Source organism: Prinia subflava, chromosome 4 (assembly GCF_021018805.1).
Source record: "Prinia subflava isolate CZ2003 ecotype Zambia chromosome 4, Cam_Psub_1.2, whole genome shotgun sequence".
Taxonomy (NCBI): Eukaryota; Metazoa; Chordata; class Aves; order Passeriformes; family Cisticolidae; genus Prinia; species Prinia subflava.
This window is the reverse complement of record NC_086250.1, coordinates 4,389,875-4,407,348: the sequence shown is the minus strand read 5'-3', so window position 1 is coordinate 4,407,348 and position 17,474 is coordinate 4,389,875. Positions and strand designations below refer to the sequence as shown.

The following is a 17,474-nucleotide window of genomic DNA, read 5'->3' as shown; positions in this document are numbered from 1 at the left end:
TTCTACTGAAAAAGTCTGAAAGCACTCCATGTTTAACTTTGATTCACACTGAAGGTTTTTTATGTTCTGCTTCCAGGGGAGACCTGATAGCCCCAGACAGCTAATTCAAAGTGAAATTCTGAGCAGCAGAGGCCTCGGGTACTTTGACCTCAATATTCTGAAGCAGAGGACATAAGGCAGTTAAAATGGCCTATGGATTTAATCATTTTGCAATGTTATCTTCTACTGAAAATATGATTCAATTGTCTTGGTGATTTAATCTATCCCTTGATGTCACAAGTGCTTTCAAATTTTTTAATCTACTTGTTCAGTTCTGCCTGCAATGTATTGTACAGCCAGAAAATAAGATCACTGTCAGTGCAAGCCAAAGGTAGAAACCTTTCTGGCAAACCTGTGCAGGGCAAAAATCAGAGTTTGGGGGATATAGCTGTTCTGTGATTTTTTGTTTGTTTTGTTGGGTTTTGGGGTTTTAAGATAAAAAATACCCCAAACCAAAATACAATACCACTGTAGCACCTTAGTGAGCATACTCTCCTGGAGAGTAAACCTCCACTACACATCTTGTTATCCCAGAGAGTTTCTGGGAAATGGGAGCTGAAAAACATATAAAACAAAAGGGGATGACAAAGATGTTCCAAACAGAGCCCCTGCACAGTGTCATACCTGGATTTCACACTTTGAAAGTGAAAAGGGTAAATTATAAACCTTTACCTGGACCTGTGACCAGAAGGCAGCACTGTGGCCATCTAATCTGACTTCCTGAACAACACAGAACACTAATCCAGACATTTCAGAAAGGGCCATACCTCAAAACTCTTTGCACAGAGGATTTTATTCCCAAATTAGAAATAAAAGAACCAGCATTAAAGAAACATTTAGGCTAGAAGTGATTATAATACAATTGGAGTTGCTTTCACATTTCTTGCTGGAGCAGTTTCACAGATGGCAAAGCATCTTTAATTAGAGTTGAGGACCATCAGGAGCAGAGCACAGCAATAGGCATTGTCTCTTCTTGTACAGAAGAGCTCTGGGGTGCAGTGTGCCAATTACAGCTTGGTCAGGGGGGTTCTAATGAAATTATTTCTTTTGTCACAAACTCTTGATGTATGAACAGCAAAAATTTTTGTGGAACAGTACCAGGCAAAAAGCAAGCTGCATCAAGAAAAAGTGGAATTTCCAGTCAAGAAGGCAAATTGAATAAAACACAGAGACAGGATGAGAGGCACAGGGAAGAAAAATAATAGCAGAGAATTCAGTGCATAAGGCATTTCTCTAACACAAGCAAATTTTAGTTTCCCTTTTGCCAGGACAAAAGTCAATGTATCCACAACAACTGCTTTGAAATGCACAGAAATTCCTCGTGTACCATGAGGCTGAGGGGATTATCAATCTTACTGAGGGGCTGCTCTCCATCTCCTACTGCAGACCTGCTATCCTGTAAACAGCTAACACACCCTGGGCCTCGCTGGGAAATGCTCCCACACTCACATTTCCATGGAAAACTCACCTTGGACACTGGATTCCAACCCTCCTCTCCAGGCTACATTGATCTGTTTTAAAGATAGTTTAAAAATATGCCAGAGAAGACAATAGTACCACTGATCCTGGCGTTCACCCTGGATAAGGCAGACATATTGCAGTCTTTATTCTTGATCTCTTGTTCTTCCAGCCTCCTTTTGTCCCTCTACACTTAAAAAAAACAAAACAAAAAAAACCCACCAGGAAAAAAAACCCCAAAAGCCAAAACAACTCTCCATCCCAATTAACCAACTAAAACCCACCAAACCCTAACATAAATACATAAAGGTAATGTTGTGGTGGGGTTTTGTTTGTTTGTTTGTTTTTGTTTGGGGTTTTTGTTTGTTTGTTTGTTTGTTTTGTTTTGTGGGGGTTTTTTGGGGGTTTTTTTTGGCTTTTTGTTGGTTTTTTGTTTTGTTTTTGTTTTTTTATTTTATTATTATTTCACTGTGAAACTAAGATTCCCACCCCTTTAGCTGCTTCCAGTCAAACAGCAAATAATTTTTGTGCCAAGACCTGTTTCCTGTAGTTTTGTTTGTCTGGAGCAAAAGTACACTTGTTCTCAAGTAACAACTACAGTAAACCTTCTGACAGACATTCCTATAAAGAGACCCAATAATCTGAGTCAAGAGGGTTTTACATTTAGACTTTCAGCTGACAACTGATAACTCAGGTTTAAATTCTGCACATCGCCTCTGAGCCCAGTTCTGTGCTCACTCAGTCCAAGATCAAATTGATTTTTAGAAGGCTGGAAAACCTTCACTTGTGGTAATCTCTGTTGGTTCAGACAGGACAGAGAACTTTATAAGCATGATTAAAAAAACACAAAACAAAACCCAAACAAACAAACAAAAAGATCAAAATACTTCAAAGTATGCCTAAAGAAAGTCCAAACTAAAGACTAGCAGAAAAGCCCAACAGAACCCTCCCCAAAACTCAAAACAACCACTTCCCACCTCCAGCCTCACGTCTAATTAATGTTTTGAATAAAACAAATTAAATCAGAGCTGGGATTTCAAGGCGACCACCTCTGCATTGGAAATTGTGTTCACTCAAGCAAGAGGCATTTGTTTTTCCTTGGATGCTTATCTTTTTCCAGATGATGGATTTGCAAAAGGGGCAGCTGCAATGGCTGCTGGATTGGTTTTGTGCCCCTGATTCCTGTGTGACTTCCGCAGTTTGGTGATGATTAACTCTGTGATTTATGCCTTCTCCAAGTGCATAACTCTCCCCTTGTGGCAGTTTCACAATCAGCTGTAGGGTCAAGGAGGAACCTCATCCGTGGGCTTATTGTAGATAAACCCCAAATGGTCTAAAGGTCTCATTTTGAACACAGAAGCCAACTTCTGGCAGGCACTCACTGAGGAGGGGAAGTCGCATGTTATCCTAAGGTTGTTGAATATTTCAACATAAGGTTTTATGGGAAAAGTACTTTGATAAGAAAAATCATGCAGCAACAGACTTGAGAGTGGCTTTGTTTTGTTACCAGTACAAGCAGAAGGAGGTTAGTGAAATGTAACAATTTGGAAAGCAGGGATGAAAAAGATCACGTGTTATTGTACAGTATATTGTGTTAGGCAGGGAGCACAGGAACATTAAGGGAATTTCCTGGCCCTGGGAAGCTGGCCCCACAGCATCCAGAACACAGAGCTGCAGAGAGAAAGATGCAAAAAGGACCCAGCATCCCGTGACCAGGCTGCTGTGCTGGAAAGTCCAGCGTGACCTCAGCTGCTTGCTTGGCCACATCTCCTGTGAAGGGCCACTCGGTTAAACCCAACCTCAACAAAGCACAAACTTCTGTTCCCAAACCTCAGCCCTGTGCAAGGCACCCAGGCTGCTGGAGGGGTGCAGTGTTTCCTGTGCTCGTGCTGATATGTGGCACTTCAGCAGAACTGGTTTGGTGCATCTGCTGATGTCCAAAAAATGGTTAAAAATGTGGAATTTCCCCGTTTTCGAGCTGCTGTTTTTGTTGTTCCTGAGCCTACACACCTCACTTTAAAGACCTGCCTCTATTATGAGCTCCAAAGATATGGACAAGCTAGGAGGAAACAACCCAGAAAACCAAATTTTAAGGATACAGGGCTGTGAGGAGAAGCACATTTGAAACAGCACCACCAGGGATGCAGTGTGCTGGGACAGGCAGCACAAAGTGACATCCTGCCCAAAAACAGGAGAGCATGGTGGCACTGAGAGCACAGGTCACACACACTGGTGGAGGGAGAAGCCTAAACCACTGAACAGCTCTGCTGAGAGGGGGCAAGGCTGAGATTTAATGGTCTGTCTGAGGTAAGAAAAGGTCAGGTTTAACCTCAGTTAAGCCTAGGCTGCTGTTCTGCATGCTTGCTCCAATTTATTCTTTATTCCTCCAGTGGTGCTGGTGCCATCCCACTGCAAAGCAGAGGCTGCACAGATAATTCTTTGTTAGCTTTGTTGCTGGATACATTTTCAGCTGGATCAGTCCAATGATCTTGCTCATCACACAGATGATATAGTCAACACAAAGAGGGATTTGTGGTTAGGGGTAGGAGAAGCCCACACCTTTTATTGCCAGGCCCCAGGGATGCAGGTTTAAAATGAATGTAAAATAGAGCACTCCAAGGAAAAACAAAGGTGGCTGGTAAGAATTAGGTGGTCTGGAAAACCCCTCCTCAACAGCTTTTGTTTTCTATGTCTCAGCTATGTGCCTTGTGCAAGATGGTCACAAATTCTCAGTCACACCAGACTGGGGTGGACATAAAGACACCAGAGGACATCCAAGAGAAGGCAGCAACTGGACTGTGTGCCCATCTGTCTGACACCAGAGAGAACGAGCCTGTCACCGCCTTGAGGGAGTGCAAGAAAACACATCCAAAAAGGCTTCCAGCAAGGAAATCAGAGTGCTCTGAGCACAGTTATTTTGTCTGCTTCCTCGAGGGAAGAGTCAAGCCTGAACGTGTAATGAGTAGCCAGAGGCTGTGTGGGGCTGCTGGGGGCTGCCTGTGTTTGAGGAAGGATTATGCAGCGCTGAGAATCCAGCAGATCTTACTCCCACAGCTTTTATAGACTTGTTCTGTTTTCTCCAGGTTATAAAGTTGTTTTGAAGCCTGGGTCATTGACGTCAGCACGTCACATCCATTCAGCCTTGAATCTTTCCTGACAGTGTTTTCATGCACCTGCGAGCCAGCAGCACGTACAGGCACTCAGCAACAATGGGGAGAGAGGCTTTCATTGCCACCACCACGGCAGATGCAAGCCTGGCCCCCAGGGAAAGGTTAAGTGACCAAAGTACTCGAATATGAGAGATTTCTGAGCTGAAATGCAGCCTCCAAAAATATAAAAAGTATCTAGAAAACAACAACAAAAAAAGTAGATTTTTTTTTCTTTTTTTCTTTTGTAACAGGGCAAGAAATAATGAGCTTAAATTGCCAGGAAGGACAGTTAAGTGATGACACAAGATTAAAACTTTCTAACAGCACAGAGAGTGAAGCGTGGGACCAGTTTGCTAAAAGAGAGCTCCTCCTCAAGAGCAGAAGAGACAACTCTGTCAGGGGTGATTTAGACTAGCTGGATGGAAAAGCAAGGGGGGTGATTTCTAGGATTCTGAGAGAGCCATCAATATATTAAAAATAACTATCTTTAAAGCTGAAGCACAGGCAGCACCACAGTGCAGCCAATATCCTGACACAGAGCACAGTCAGCCCCTTGCAGTGAGGACATTTCTCCTTGAGACTTCAGGCACCCCACAGCTCTGCCTCATTTCTGCCACAGTGAAGCTGGATTCAATGCCTGGCCTCACATTTTAAGGAAGAGATTGATTAACTGGAGATGAGAGCTATGAGGCTCAATTTCACTGTTTGGGACAATTGGGAAGTTCAAGTTTATCAAATTTCTCTGTCACGCCATTTTTCTTTTAAAATAATTATCCAAGTGAAAATGAATTCTCTTCTGTGTGTTCTGTAGGTTCTGGAGAGTCAGATTCTGTTATTGTGGTTGCCATTTCTTAGTGGAAAAGCATTTGTAAATCAAGAGTTTAAAATGATATTTGCCTGTATTGAAATGATTTTGTGATAATGTTTATGTATTTGATATTTTAAACAGCATATCATTCTGAAAGAAGAAATAATATACTTTTTTGGTAACTCCTAACAGAATTAATAGATGGCATAATAAAACCAAGCTCAGACAGAGCCCCTTGATCTCATACTAATCCTGAAGGACACAATATTGAATTTTAGGAATAACTGGAGTGGTGTCGCCACATTTTTTCTATAAGATGCCAAATTAAAGCTTGCAGCCTCTTGCACTGAACTATGGTTTCTTTTAAATTCTGATCTGAACTCATATTTAACTCTCCATTATTAGGATCAGACCTTCCAGAAATGTGCAATTATCCTGATATTCAGAAAGGAAATAAAATCATGTCCGTTTTTAAGCAACATACCAGGAAATTGCTTGTTGCTTGCTCACCATTAGTTTGATTTTCCCTTCATCCAGGAGCACTCTTCTGATTTCTTAAATTCTCTTGTGTTTTGCTGTGCTAAGCTCTGGTCCATCCAGGAGTTCTGGTTAAATGAGGGATGGATTAAAAGTTTGGATCCATAAAGGGTCTTGTAGACTCCCTAAATTCAAGTGTTCTAAGGCCAAGATCAATATGGGTGCAAGCGTTGCCTTAGAATCAGGAAACAAACAAATGAAAAAACCACAAAAAACACACAAATCCTTTTTCAGGAAAAAAACCAAAGCCCTTAGCCAGTTTAGCTAAAACCAAATTCCCTCACTCAGAAGGAAAATTTCTTAGAGATATAGCATACAAAAAGTTTATCTAGGTAAAAACAAGGGGGTTTTTTATTAAATGTTTACCCAATCTTGTAGTCTCACTTGGCTGATGTGGGCAGGGGTGGAATTAAATCTCAATATTTTGGGGAAAGAAGAAAAAACTTGATAGAAATCACTTTATAGAACAGGACTGTAAGATAATAGCTCTCTATGGTCCCTTTTCCTGCTGATACAGATTGAATCTGTGGCACCTGAAAGAGATTTCTGCTGAAATACCTACGTGTAACATATAACTGTTATTTATATCTTTAGATCCTTTAGAACATTCACACTAGCTATGGATGATTTTGATTTCAAACTTCAGCAAAAAAAAAAAAAAAATAGAGCAATATTTTATTTTCCAAGTGATTTTGAGGAGGTAAAATTGCATAAAATAACACAAAGTAAAGTTGTAGCTCCTGTTTCTGAGATATCGAGGCTGGCGCTGGAGATAAACTGAAGCAGGTGTCATGCTACAAAGTATTCTCATTTTGCCATATCCTTGTCATATTCTTCTAGCTTTAGTCCTGAACTTAAGCTTGTAAGGTTTTCTAGACTGGCACCATTTTTTTTTTTGCTTGCATGAGAACTCACCTAAGTGGCTTCAGCTTGATTTTTCTTTGTTTCCTATCACATATTCTAAACAAATTTATATAAAACTAATACAACTGCACCAAACCCAAAGCTAGCTCACCTCAGAACACGGAACAGATCCCAAGAAAACACATCAGGGAAACAACTTGGCTGGGGACCACTTTGTCTCCTGCTTATCTGCCTCAAAATAAAGAGGTGTTTCTACTGGTAACTGGGGGGAAAATATATGGAAACTTCCACCTATATATTAAACCAACATAGATAAAGACACAGCCTTATGGCTTCCCTGAGGAAATACCTAAAGAAAATACAGAAAGGAAAAGAGAACAAAAGACCACAGAAGATGTCTGGCTACAAAATAACTTTTTCTTCTTCCTTCTGATGAAACAGTGTGACTGAGGCATGACCAGAGATCTCCATGTGACATTGCTTTCTTGAAATCACCCTGAATGGGAAACACCTTTGTTAGCTTGGCACAACCAATCCACTCTGATACCAACTCAGGTGTCTCCAAAGGAAAAAATTCTCAGTGGCTAGATTTAGTTAAGGACATGAGACTCAGCTGCAAATAGTTCAATAATTCTCAGTTTGTTCACCTGCTTGAGAATTACCATCTCCTGCTTCCCTCACCCACCGGGTCCAAGTTAAGAGTACCCCATCATGATTGTGAACATCTTCCAGCAGCTCCTGGAGCTGCAGAAGCCAAACCCCTCAGGACAGCTCAACCTGAGTCCAGAGTTTTTACACGACAGTGCCAAGATTACCCTCACAAAGCCAAAAGCTCTCAATGCCAAATCAAAGTCTGTAGGAGTTCCCCTGCGGCTGTTTTCTCAAGCTTTCCTTTTTATGTGGCTTGGAACACCTCCTGACCAATTATCTAGTTACAGTATCAGCTGTCGATCTGTAAAACCTCTGAGACTTTTCTGTATCTCCAGGTTACATCCAGACAGGACATTTTGATCCCACATCCCCCCCGGCCAAGTGAACTTCCAAACCTGGACTTAGAGAATTAATTTTTCCTTCCAAACACTTGGGTCGGTGAGGTAATACTGAAAATGTTATGTTATATCCAACATTTAGCACACAAAGCCCCTTCTAATGCCTGTTTTGTCCCAGATGAAACATTCAGATAAACATGATGCTTCTTTGTTTTTTCTGAAGCACGAGGTTTGGAAGCAAGGTGGGTTTTTTTTACACAGGACTCTAAGCCCATGAGAAATTCACCTGTCCAATAAAAGAACCTCAGTCAACAAGGCTCTGTTTCAATTATCCAGGAATTTTGATTTCCTAAAGGGAGTCTTTGATGCTCAGAGGAAGTTTCATCGATAAGGAAAGTGCACACACAGACAAAAAGGGTCCAAGTAGTCAGATTTAACAGAAGTCAAAACAGAAAACAAAATGTCACATACTGTTCTGCCTAGTATTGCTGCATTCTAAATCTATTCCAGACTACTCGAGGTAATTTGCTACTAAAGGTTATCAAAGACATTTAATTACATACACATGGACTAGTGACTTTCTGTTTGAGTTAAATCAACCTGCATATCCTCACAAAAGGAGCACAGAAGGAAACTCCCTGTGATCTCAGATCCTTGTGGTGTCTGTTTGAACCTACTGGGCTGAATGATTTGTATCCGAGTGTTCTAACAACACTTTGTGTGTTAAAGCCTGGACAAAGCCCCTTCACCCAGCCCACTTCATTTCATCCTAGCACACACTGAACTGGGGTTGTTTATCCTGGAAAGAAGGAGACTCAGAGGTGAATATAGGCTGGATATTAGGAAGAAGTTTTTTACAGAAAGGGTGATAAAGTACTGGAATTTTCTGCCCAGGGAGGTGGTGGATTCACCATCTCTGGATGTGTTTAAAGAAGGACTGGATGTGGCACTCAGTGCCATGGTTTAGTTGAGGTGTTTGGGCTGGGTTGGACTCAACGACCTTGGAAGTCTTTTCCAACCAAGTCACTCTGAATTCTGTGAGCAGGAGCCTGCACCTCATGGTGAGTGACACACCTGTATTTTTGGGTTCAGCATTACAGGAACGTGCTAACAAACATTGCTAAGTCAGCTCCAGGCAAGCTGCAGGGCATTGACAAAATATCTGCTGTCTGCAACAAGCCAACAGCAGTGACTTACTCTGCAAGTACAAAATTCACACTGCCCCAGTCAGGCTGGTGAAGGAGCCCAGGATCAGTGTAGTGTCACCTCTGGGATTCCCATACAAGGGATTTTGTTGATTTTGGATAGTTTTAAACCACAATTCAAGCCAGGCGTGTCATCACATGGAATTGGGATAGGTTTAGATAAAACAAGCTGGCAGCAGTATTTTAAATTCTGCCAGTAATCAAGAGAAAAAAGTAACACCTTCGAACATGCAAGTTACTACAGGCCCCCTTAAAAAACACTCCTGGCTTTAGAAGCATTTATAAGAAACAGAGGAGGAAAAAGGATTATGTATAGACAAATGTTTAAAGATAAGGCAAATGGAAACAGAAAGCTAAATTATTGTGCTAATTCTCATGAAATCCATGGCAGACCCAAGAAAGCAAGCAAAAATTCTTTTTTTTCCACCAGACTTCAACTATGATATATATTGTTAAAATATACATCATTTTATGAAGTGCATCAAATTTTATTCTCCAGTACATCCTACAGAACTGGTTTATTAAGCTGAAACACCTTGAGAGCTCACAAATTCTCCTGATTTCCAGTCAACTTCAGTACATTTCTTACATTTAAATATACAATGCTCATTACATAGTAAAAAGAACAAGGACTTCAACTTAGCATATTTAATGAAACACACACACATAGTCCACACTAAAATTCCTGTTATAAGTAAAATAGGAACTACCTATATTAAAAGTTCACTGAACACTGTTTCCCATTACTTAAAACATGACTGAACCAACTGTTCTGGTTGAAAGTTTCCAGGCTCATTTTCTGCTCCAGATTGACTTTTTGTTTTAGTTAAATGGGAGGGAAGATGTAAGATTCCAGCCAAAACTGCCCAATCATTCCTAAAAGCTAGAGCAGAAGAAAAAGAGATTTATTATTACTTTTAAGAACAGTTTACTTACCTTCTTCCCCATGAAGAGAGAACATTCTTATGGGAGCAGTGGTCCTGACACAAAAGAAGAGCAGCTCTTTACATTGGCTTTTTATTCATGCTCTGAAAAGTCACCAAATTTGGCCAGGTTATAGCCATTTGAAAAGTCACAGGTAACAGGAGCTCAGAGGAGATTTCTTTCATTTTACCAATCAGATTCTTAGAGACTCATTCTCTGTTAGATATTTTCCAGGTGAGAGCACACGAGTGCACTGCTGCTGAGGGATTAATTTTGATCACTTCACCTGAAAGCTCTGGATCTTTGGCAAACACCTTGTTGCACCTCAGAGCCTGATTTAATTGCTGAGTAAAACCTGGTGTAACCAGAGAGGAATGAAAAGTGAGACAAAGGAATGGAGACAAAAGAGGAAAACAACACTTGGATATTAGAATGCAAATAAAGAAATTAATCAGGGAAGGAATGGTTCAGTTCAGAGTCTCTGATTAGGACAGAGAAGACTGGGAATAGTATTTGGAGAAAATCAAATGAGTTCATGATGAACGAAGGGAATTTGGAATTTAGTAGATAAATAAACCAGGCATTTAGAATGCACAGGAAAGCAGCAGAAGAGGGGACAGGTGGAAGGGTCAGTGACTTTGCCTGGCATGCAGAGAATCAATTATATGCTACCAACTGCAGTTTGAAAAAGTTTGAAAGTTTGAAATTTGCTCTATGAGGCTGCAGAAGGATGATAGGAGTCAGTGAAGAGCCAGGTGAGTGCTCATCACCTCTGGAGAAAGGACTGTGACTTTCAGAGAAGGTTCTTTGGCAAGAGAAACTTTGTGTGACTGGGCTGGATTACCCTGGCTGGAGAGCTCGTCCAGAATTAAGACATGAAGATAAGGTAGAAAGAAAAATTAGAAAAAAAAAAAAAAAAATTAAGCACCTCCATAATCTTCCTGGGGAATTTCTAGGGAAAAGGCAAGGAAGTGAAATCTAACACAGACACAGGACAATTCTGCCATAGAACAGAACAGCAACAGTAGTTGCTGAAACCTAAAATGAAACCAGATCTGACTGATACACTCAAAATAGAAAGCTGAGCACTGAATTAAAGTACTGTGACAACAAAAATGTAATTTTTTCTAAGTATACATTAAAGTATAAACCTTCCAAGTGTCTCAGAAATCAAACATCCCTTTGCCAAGCTCATAAAAGATTCATTTTTCCAGTTGTTCAGTGAACAAATAACATTCTCTAGAGAGCTTAGTGCTTTTTGTTTATGTGTAAAATTCATTAATATAGCTTAATTATTCCAGTTCCATTTTTCACATTATACACCTAGTCTTAATCCATTTTGTATCTTTGTGTACATGTTCATATATGTATATGTATATATATGCATGTATTCATTTTATTCATTTACTCATTTTACCCCTAAGAAGTGGAAATGACTCCAGTTGGAAACAAATGAAAATGTTTTTGTTCCAGAACTATGATAGGAAATATCTCAAGCCTAACAGGTATTGATTTAGATAGCAGCTTTATCTGCTGAATGGATGAAGGAAATGGGAGTGGTTAAGAAGGGAATAAATGTGAACTGTGTTTAATTCCCTTCCAGCTTTCTACTATTACAAAAGCCTAGAGCATACTTCAGCATAACTCTTTTTGCCTTTCAGAGTATTCACATTCAGAATACTTAAAGGAAATCAGGAACATGCAACTCCACAACATTTTTACTCCAGTCTCGAGTGCTCTGTGTCCTTTATTAAAATCAAAGACCTGAATAAGCAGTTGGTAGTTTGCAATACAAAAAAAAGCACTGAGTTTTCTCCACTACGAAGCACTTGAATTCTATTTGGGGCAAGCAGGGTTGTTATTTCCCTTACAGAAAGACCTCAGCAACCAATATATCAGAAGAACAGGACAAACTCCTGATACAAGCTTTGGAAAGGGAGCCGGGTGTTGAGCAGGCAGTGGAAATAAAAATGAAACTGCAAAATGGTGTGGGAAAAGCAGGTGGTGAGGGATGAGCTGAAGGAAAAGAAGAGGAATGGAGGAAGAGGAAGGAGAGGGGGGACAGCAGAGACAGGGGATGAACTGGGATGAGCTTCAGGGTGGGGACAAGATTTAGTGCAAAAACATAGATGCAACCAGCAAAGGGCTGCAAGCAAGTTCTGGAAATGTATCAAGGGGAACAGGCTGGTGAAATGAAACCCTTGTCCCAAGGGTACGTGGCAGGAAAAAGAGTCAGAAAAAAAAAGTCAGAATTACATGTCTATGTTTCCTTTTTGAATTACCAGCACTGCTGGTTCACAATCCTCCCCAGCCTCCAGGAAACACCAAACCCTTCCTTGACTGTACAAACCTCTTGGTGGTTTGTACATCCAGAGCAAGACATACCCAGCCCATGGTGCTGGCAGTGGCTGCTCTCTGGGGCAGGTGACAAGGTGTTCTTGGTTTTTATTACACAGGAGAACTCTAGCTGGCTTCTGTGGTCCTAAAAAGGGAGAATTACTTCTTGGGTACTCCCTACTTGCTCAGAGCCTTTCTTAACACAGATTCTGGAAAGAATAATCTGTTCCTCCTTTGTTTCATTTTTGGAAGCCTTTCTGAGGAGGAATTTTTGCATCAAATATTGTTTTTCTTTTGGAGAGGCAGGCTGTCTTGTAATACAAATTAAAGTCTACAATGCAGAATATTTTTTAACATTAGACACTGAAAACAAAAAATTAAAATGCCATGTGCCTTGCTGTCAGCACAAGTTCCACAGACTCACAGTTATGATTTGGCCATTGTATTAATGTGTAGTCTAAGATCCAGAAGGAGAAAAAAAATCCAAAAAACTAAACCACAATACTTTTCTTAATCCTCACAAATTGTAGGAGGCTGTACGAATCCTTTACAGGGGCTTGACTCCCAAATGACTGGAGAGTCAGATGAGTTTAGAGGCTGATATGAGGGTTCATAGATACTCTGGGAAGAGCTGTTTTCTGTCCTTGGTGTCCTTTATTTTGTATTTGCTTTTAGGCAGGCAGGGAGAACTGTAACAGTTTACATCCTATCTACTCAAGAGCCTCTTTCTGCAAATACAGGTATTACTTAGAATTTGTAGGGTCTGAGGGCATCTTTCCTTTAGTACATTAAAAAAAAAATCTTTCTTTATTAAAAATGCTTACATTTTACATCATTAACAATCACCATCAGCAGGTCATTAGCAATCCAGCCAATATTCATTCCTGGTTTTTGCCAAGTGTTTAGCTGCAATCAGATGATATCTTCAGGATTTTTTCTATACACATTTTTTTGGTTCAGATGGCTTTGTCTAATGCCTTATCCCAGCTCTTCCCTAGTGCAGATACACAGGAGACTGCTCTGGTTAGTGTATTAAATGGATCTTCATGGATCCTGCTCAGAAATTGTCAGGAGAACCACACAGCTGGCAGAAGAAGTTTGGATCTGATTAAAGCTCGTGTGAGTGGCCAATTTTCTAGAGAAAACCAAGCCTAACTCCCAGGACTGAACAAGATCAGCTTCTAGGGAAATCCAGGTTTGCCCACTGCGCAGTCTCCCAGAATCAGTCACAAAAAGGGGCTGAGCTTTGCCTGACTTCTTTCATTTCACTCTAGAACGATTTCTCAGCATTTAAACAACCAATATAACTTCAAACAGAAGCAGCAAAGGCAAAGAGCCCCTGCAAGTGTTGCTACAGAGACCTCCAGTGTAAAAGCTAAATTTACAATCTTTAATAATGAGTTGTTCCTTAATAAACAGCTCAGGGAAGGGATCAGACAGAGGCAACCCCAATATGCTCTCACTATTGGCAAGTTCACAGCACACCAAATGTTAAGTCAAAGGAAACACAACAATGTTATCTAAAATACACAAAGGGCATGAACTGATATGGATAATGGCAAATAGACTGTATAAATAATCTTAAGAAGATGTTATTAAAAGCCAACACTTGTATGCAGCCAATGAAATGTGAGATACAGTGTTGTTTGCCATTCCCCTCAATTGTACTGTAATGGAAAATGCTGATTTCCCTACTCTTTCCCTCCACATCAGGAACAGAGGTTTCACCAGGGCAAAAAAAACCTTACAGCTGGTGCTGGTGGCCACAGAGTAATGCTCGTTGTGTAGTGGAACTTTAAAGTGCTAGTAAGTGTTACCTGTCCCAAAACTCGACATGAATGGCAAGAAAAGTGAGCAGCAATCTGGAAGCAGCAGCAGTTCCCATTTTATGGTGAGGTTTTTTCAGGTGCTCTACCTTCCCTAAGTGCTTTGAAAAGGATTATTCTGACACTAACACCTTAATCTTCCTCACTCTTGTCTTCTTGCCAATAGTTGAAATCCTTAGCACGTCCTCTCATTGTGTCTCTCCAGGGAGAAATGTGTGCATTGTAGAAGCCAGGTAAAGTTTGAACCTAAATATGTTATAATGTAAAAAAAATAAAAAACCAACCCACACCCAGAGAGACAGAGGTAGAGACAGTTTTGTTCCACACCTAGAAGAAATTTAAAACATTATCTCCAACAGAAGAGATCCAATTCTTTGCCACTGCTTCTGGAAAACAGAAATGAAGAAAAACAGAAATGAAGCAATACAAACTGTTCTCCAATTTCCTGTCTTTTATGTCCTTTCTATGAAATTTGGCTCTCCAGGTTTCAGGTCACGTTTGCATAAGATATAGAACCCCAGCATTAATTACCATTTTAAAAGTAGCTCTCAGAACCATTGACTAGACAAAAACGGATGTACAAGTCCCAGTGGGAAAGGGAATGTTTCAGGGAATTGGAAACAATTCTTATTCAAAGTCTAATTCAGAAGCCTAGCTCTGTTCATTGTCATTCCTCCTCTGGAGAAATGAGCATTTCTCTCTTCTTACAGTGACACAAATATGAATGGACTGACACTAGAAAAAGTACTTCCAAATCAAACCCAGTCTGTGCTCTCAAAGTATAATGAAGTTCTCCTTATTTTTTACCTGGGACATAGACAGAGTATCAATTATCACAGATGACGTGAATTTTGACAATGAACATTTACACAAATTCAGTTTTCTCTCCCATTTTATGACTGACAGAGAAGCAGTAAAGTGAATAGCAAGAGATTAATTTCCTCTTCTCTCACACAGAAGTCTATTGCTATAGTACAAAGAAACACTACAACTAAGAGGGCCACGTAGAGAAGAAAACATTGGTTTGTGTGGGTTTTCTTTTAAACAAGCTAAACCAAAATGCAATTGCTGTTCTGTTCATGGGGTTTTTATTAATAAACTGTGGCTGATGCTGTTGGCACCTTGCTTCTATTATTGAGAGGAGCCCTTCCAGCTTCCAACTGTGCTGGTGTTTTCTCTTGGGAAGGGATATGGTCTGCAAGAGTTCCATGAGTCTAAAAGAGAAACATCTGCTTTGAGTATGGAGCAATCTGCTGGCCCAGCTCAGCAGTAGGTTCACTGCAGCTGGTCAACTCTGCCCTGCCTTGCGTGCGTCATGGAGACCAAAAGGAACCAGCATTTACTGGTTCTCAGTGCATTCTTAAAAGGAGATATGATTCAGATGAAAAAGATGATTGTGTTGGCCATTTTCCTGTAATATAGCTTCGAGTTACGAGAGTGCGTTTTCCAGAAAGACAATACTGTTGAACTAGGAAGAAGGAACAGGCAAGTTGTTATTGCCCTTTTTACTGGATGTGGAATTCTGAGTAACTGAATCCAAAACCAGGCTAGAAAATTACCAGGGTGGGACTACTTGAAATTCTGTTTTGGCTTGAAAGTGTGCTGGTGGCCACATTACGTTTTTACACACTTTATTTTTTTTTTTTACACTGAAATGTAACTTTGCCAGTACATCTAGAAAATTCTATTCGTAATTGGAATTGCCTTCACATCATGAGGTGCCTAATAGGTTCTGTTCCACATAAAAAATCTCTACGGCACAGTCTCTGCTTCCTATGAAACATTAGCCAGACTCAAATGTGCTTTTTCAAGGAGATTCTTTCTAACTTAACAGCAGAGGTAGCCCTTAAAGTATGAGCTGCATAGACCTGCAATTCTTAATTCCATAATTCATAATTCACAGATGCGTCATTCAATTTTGTAAGAGTGAAAGTCTCTATAAAAACAGGTCTGTTGAAAAAGGGCTCGATTCATTTCTCAATTTCACTGCTTTAACTGCTCCAGACATCCCTGAGTACAACCCAGACTGGTAAATCTGATGTTACCTCCTTAACTTGGGTTATTCTAACAAAATTAATTGGCAAACCTCAACAATTCTGGTTATGTCTGTGGTACATTGATAATGTAGGTTGTTTTAACAAGGATAAAAAAGTCTGGGAGAGGAAAACATTCCTGTGCCTGCAAGTCTGCTCTGCAGTGGTTATCTAGGTGGTTTATGCTGCAGCCCAGACAGAGGCATATTTGTTTGCTACAAATGCATGCTTTTATAAGGTGTTTTGGGATCCACTGGTATGGGAAAAAAATATTACTTCCTGCCTGCCTTTTTTCCAAAACTTATAGGAGAAAGAAATTTCTGGTGGAGAGCAAATGTGAATTTCCACACACTGCCACCAAAATCCTGACTTTGCTTATATAGAGCTCCAAGGATTTTTCTCCCTGCTTCCTCTCTGTGGATGTAATAACAGCGTGTTATCTCAGGCTAGCCATGCACAACTTCCACACCCAAATTAACCTGCTCTAATTCTCTGTCAAATCACACAAAAATATAGTACTTACAGACAAGTTCCCTCTTCTTTTCACCCTGTAAACATTACAGGCCCACTAGGAACAGCAACAGGCGTATAATAAACTAGGAATGCAAATTCACACATATTTTACAGAAGAAGGTTTTGTACACAGAAAATGCAATCAAAATAACCTGCTATAAAAGACACTTTGTGAGTCAATCCAGTAGAGACATGAAAAGCTCTCTAGTGGAAGGAAAGACCAGCATTTGCATTCATATTTTCCTTGTTACTGGGGGTGTCAGGAAGAAAAAGTATGACTTCAACATTGTTTTTAAGGCTAGCATTAGTCTATTTTAATTTTTTTTTTTTTAATATTACCTCTAGCAGATTGAGAGTTGCAACACCCTCACCAGCTGCTGTAAATTCAGTATTTGGATGGCTTAATGCCAAACTCTTAAGAGCCATAAGTTTGTGTATCAGTCTACAAGATATACTTTATAGTTTTCAATGTCAGAACCTTGCTTGAAGCTGGTTCGGATCATTCTTCAGGTCCCAGTGAATTTGCTCAGGCTTGTCAGGATCACATTAAATATGTTAGACTAAATCTTCCCATTTAATTCTATCTCTCCTTCAAACACTTTTTTCCTTTTATTTTGTCATGGATACACACGGTTCCAACTAATATCTCCTTTAGTTTGACTTAATGAAGCCAGTACACTGCTGTTGAGGGGTGTTCTACAAAAGCTCTCCTGTCACTGTGACACCCTTGTCCATCCATCACCACTCTCAAAATTTCAAACCATGCCACTGATGTTCTGGATGATAACCACC

At 40.2% G+C, this 17,474-nt stretch overlaps 1 long non-coding RNA gene across 1 annotated transcript in view; it reads right to left on the bottom strand.

The window, feature by feature from the left end:
• Window positions 1–11,289, bottom strand: part of LOC134549558 (uncharacterized) — an 87,012-nt gene extending 75,723 nt beyond the window's left edge. Inside the window, exon 1 of the long non-coding RNA XR_010080135.1 lies at window positions 9,986–11,289. This is a non-coding gene — a long non-coding RNA (uncharacterized LOC134549558). The remainder of the gene's footprint in view (window positions 1–9,985) is intronic.
• Window positions 11,290–17,474: the final 6,185 nt, after the last annotated feature.